The sequence below is a fragment of the Montipora foliosa genome, chromosome 3 (assembly GCF_036669935.1).
Source record: "Montipora foliosa isolate CH-2021 chromosome 3, ASM3666993v2, whole genome shotgun sequence".
Lineage (NCBI taxonomy): Eukaryota > Metazoa > Cnidaria > Anthozoa > Scleractinia > Acroporidae > Montipora > Montipora foliosa.
In genome coordinates this window covers 38,105,893-38,110,892 of record NC_090871.1, presented here as the reverse complement: position 1 = coordinate 38,110,892, position 5,000 = coordinate 38,105,893, and the positions used below count along the sequence as shown (strand labels likewise).

The 5,000-nt window shown below is 37.3% G+C and overlaps 1 pseudogene; it reads right to left on the bottom strand.

Annotated features, from left to right (window-relative positions):
* LOC137995713 (uncharacterized) overlaps positions 1-5,000 on the bottom strand; it is a 419,354-nt pseudogene that overhangs the window by 206,871 nt on the left and 207,483 nt on the right.

Sequence of the window (5,000 nt, the reverse complement as noted above, 5' to 3'; positions counted from 1 at the left end):
AATAGAATTCAGTTCAATATTGACAAGGAGCTTTTTTCCTGTCGTATATTTATAGACTTAAAGAAAGCCTTTGACACAGTCAATCACTCAATCTTATTGCAGAAACTTGAACATTATGGAATCCGAGGAATCCTTAATAACTGGTTTTCATTTTATCTAAACAATCGATATCAAACTACTCAGGTTGGTTCCCATGTTTCTAAGAAAGAGTGCTGCCTGTGTGGTGTTCCGCAAGGATCAGTTTTAGGACCATTATTGTTTTTGTAGTACATAAATGATATCTATAACTCTTTTGACAAATTAAGTTTTTATTTGTTTGCTGATGACACTAACCTACTTTACGCTGATAACAATTTGAGATCACTCAAAACAGTAGTAAATGAAGAGTTAAGGAATATAGGCAACTGGATTATGGCAAACAAGTTATCTCTTAATGTTAAAAAATCTAATTTTGTTTTACAACAAATTCAATAACACTAGTGTGCTTCATATTCTTATTGAGCATGCTAATGACGTCAGCAAACTAACACCTTGAGAAAATATATTTTTTAACACAAGTGACTCTTTGTATGCATTGGAAAAAGAGGAAACCTTGGCTTAAAATGGCTACAAGCCAACTGGTTGACGAGGAAGAGCTTCCTAATTTTTCTCTGGGGCTAGAATTTTTAAACCCCATAAAGGGAGCAGATGAAAAGGATGCAAGCAGACAAGTGACACCTAATCGTTTCGCAACCTTGAGTGAATCCAAGATGCAGACCATCTTAGAAGAAAAGCATGCAGCAAGAAACAAAACAACTAACAAACTGGTCGAGTAACACATTCAAAGGTAAGTAATTCCACTTTATTTATAGCTGGCACAGAAACAGTAAACATAGCAAACACAGATCTGGCGGTTTGTAACAACTTTTTGTCTGCCGGTTAATTAAGTGATAGCAGTATTTAAAAGGTTTCTTTTTTCTTTAAGAGTTTTGCAATATGAGTTACAACGTTTGATTAATTGAAATTTTTGCTTTTAATTAAAGCTTGGTGCAAAGAAAAAAAAGATTCAAACGCCAATTAAGCAAATGACGGTAGGACAACTAGATGTAAAGTTTTGCAGATTCTATGCCGAGGCGAGAAAGGAAGCCGGAGAGCTGTACAGTAAATCTACTCTTCTTGGATTCAGACATTCCTTTGAGAGGTACCTAAACGGGCTACCTTTTAACCAAGGTTTGAACCTGAGCTGCGATCCACGTTTCAAAAGATCAAAGGAGATGCGGAATGCGCAGATTGTCCATTTAAAGCACCAAGGAAAGAAGAAATGAAGAGAAAAGAAAGTTTGTCACAATGGCGCACAATGAAGCATCCAAAAATCATCCTGGTGGACTTACCGATGTCTCGAGCCATGAAAAGTTGGCAAAACCCCTGAAGAAAACCGCGCTTACAAAGCTATGGAGATTTAACTGGCGAAGTTAAACCCTAAATGCGATGCATTTTTTCAATGTCCGAATAAGCACTGGAAATACAATGAAGTTTGGTACGATGCAAGACCAATCGGTGTCAACAAACTCGACGGCATGAACTGTCGAAAGCCTACACAAACCACAGCGTCAGGGCCACCCCAATCACCTTAAGGTCAAATGCTGGCACCGGCGATATCCAGTCACTGCAGTGAGCAGAGTTTGGTGCACTACAATACACGGCCTTCGACATCACAACTTTAGCAGTGCAGTGATGTTCTTTCTAGAAGTCTGAACGCCGAAAATTCTGGCAATCCAATAAACGACAGCGTCCAAATTCAAGAACACAGCGCGATGACAACAGGAACGTCAAGCAGCTTTCTTGATCGCTCTTCAACAACTGCATGGTACAACATGCACATGTGCATGTCACTTTGGGCTCCTATTTCAGCCGGGGACGTTGATTTAAGTTGTAAAAGTTCTACACATTTTTGACATGAAAGTGCTTTCCTTGCATGTGTAATCAACAAGAAAATAATTTAGAATTATGCCTTCCTGGAACTGTTCGTAAGTCAAATGTCATTCAAAGGCGAGGTTGTGGCCTGTTGTAAATAAGCCAATCAGATAGCAGGTTTGTTTTTCTTTCACATATGAGAATTTTGCATTTGGTCAAAATAAAAACCCGTTTTGATGCATGAGTTCACCCATCAGTTTTTGACTAATCTGAGACAAGATTTAATCGTAATTTATAAGATTGCTAGAATTTTCACATAATCAAATTCAATAGCAGGAGCGTGCTTCATATTTTTATTGAGCACACTAATGACGTCAGCAAACTAACAGCTCGTTGATAATGTTATAAAACAATTAGTTCATGCGTCAGCTGTGCGTATATCGAGATATTGAGCACTTGGGAAGTTTGGAGAGCACTCAAGAAGCTAGGGTTGCACAAGGTTGGGCCTCGTGCAACTCTTATGTGCTCTCCAAATTTGGCAATTGACATTTCCCGAACTGGTCTTTGGGAGACACCAGTGAGTAAAGTGACATGATAGGGATTTAATATTATGAACAAGTGAATCTTACTAGTATGTGAAAATGAAGGTCTAAAAGTTGCCATAGATGTAGATAATAGTATACCATAAGAGAGTCATATAATAGTAATTGATTTATCCCATACCGTGTTGCATGAACTGGTAAAACCAATTACAACAAGAGCTCAGAGAACACATTTAATTTAAGACTTTAAGCCATGCAAATATTTTCAATGACAAATCTGTTCCATGAAAAAATAAAATTTCTTTAGAAAAGGTACTGCACAAAGTCTGGGTTGGGTTTCGATGGGAAATTAAAAGTAATCTTGCTTAAGGTAATCCCTGGGTATGATGCCTTGTCATTCTCTTTCTTCCATTTGGGGTAGAGATAGTTTTACAGGGGTCCTATGGAATTGGGTCGCGACAGTTAGCTGACCCCTTTGCGCTAATGAAGCTCTATTAGCTTCAAAGACACCTGGGTCTCCCAGTCGTGACAGACTGATTCTGCCATTCCTTTCAGTAATACCTTCTCCCGTTGGTTGATTAAAACCCCATTTACACGCGCTATCAAATCGGCACCGTGCCTAAACCATTTCGGCATGGCACTACCCGTTTACACGACCCAAAATAAAAGGTTTCTCTCTAGCTGGACACAATTCTAATTTTTAATCGGCACCCCTTCTCTCCATCTGTTTTATTCCCGGGAAATGGTGGATAAACAGCTTCCCGTCATCTTGCATCGCATCCTAAGTGTAAAATGTGACTTAAATCGAAATAGCAAGAGCCATCTTCGTTTCAACAAGGAAATTGATCAACATCTTGGTGAAATAAGAAAGACTGAAAGGGAATAATAAGACTAACAATATAATTCATTTCTATAGCGCTATTAATACTAATTATTCATAGCGCTTTACAATTTTAAACCTTATATTAACTCTAAAACAATTTTTACAATTTCATTCTACTATTCTAATTTCTATAATTACATAAAACTAAAAAATATTTAAAAATTACATCTTACACTACAAAAAATAGGAAACAAAAGTATGCAAGATAATAAAGCAAATGCGCATCTATAGATAGGCCATTTTAAAAAGAATCGTCTTCAGTCCTAATTTAAATTGAGAAACTAAATATTTTAAGCAAGAGCCGATACAATGTAGATTTGATTTTAGTGATGTACTATATTTCGGCTGGCCAAACCAGCCTTCTTCAGGTACAATGAGAGTTTACATTGAATTGCTTCTATGTACATATATATATATAGTAAATGGACGTTGATGTAATACTGGAAAAAATGTGATAAAACATGGCAGTTACAAAGATTTTGAATTCAAATACTGAGTCACGGAAAAATAACGGAAATCACTAAAATAATAAACTGAAATCTAATACGTTTCTTCGCGGATATTAAGACCGTTGGGATCAATTGTCCTGCCTTTTAAAATTAAAAAAGCTTCCCTGGCCTTACGGATCAAGTCTCTGCTAGAAAATATTTTTTCGATAGGGATTAATTGCATGTCCTTGAATTTGAATTCAAAATTGAATTTGAATTCAAAATCTTTGTAACTGCCATGTTTTATCACATTTGTTCCAGTATTACGTCAACATCCATTTACTATATATATATATATGTACATAGAAGCAATTCAATGTAAACTCTCATGGTACCTGAAGAAGGCTGGTTTGGCCAGCCGAAATATAGTACATCACTAAAATCAAATCTACGTTGTATCGGCTCTTGCTTAAAATATTTAGTTTCTCAACTTGAAATAACGCCGATCAGATCAAGCCACTGATCCAACGTACACCGACAGGAAAATTGTCCACAGTTGCTTGCTTCGAAACTCTGGAACTGAAAAATCTCAACTGTAGATCTCCACGAAGATCCGATTTTACCTGTCACTTTCTTCGCCATGGGCATCGACATCGTCTCATGGAGAATTTGCATTGGTTGCTTCTATCAGAAACATATATTTACATCAAGCAGATCATCATCCACGTATTCAAGGAAAACCAGTAAGCACTGCTTCAGTAACTCATTGTTGCTTGTTTTTTTTATATTCTCTTTGTCTTTAACAATATGTAGGGATGTTGAACGAAACCCTGGTCCCACCTCAACACTCGCAAACTCAAGACACTCTCACCTTTTGGATCCACCACCTACACAGTTCCGTTACTCAAATCTGTTCAACACAACGAAAAGAATCCAGCTGAAGCTCACGCGATATAACCACCACCTTCTCAATTACACTTTCTTCAAAGAAAACAACTATATTCCACCGTCACTCTACTCAAGAAAACCTCCACTACACTCCGACAACCAGTTCAACCGCAAATGGAAACACATTTCTCATCAAGCTGCTCACAAACATTTGAAACTCCTTATCAAAGAATGCACAAATAAGATAAACACCTTAAATATGGAACTTCTTCGAAACTCTTACTCCTCGGAACTTTTTTCATTATACGCCTCTAAACTCAACTCGATGGCCTTATCGCTCGAGTCTCTGCTCAAGAAAAGACGCAC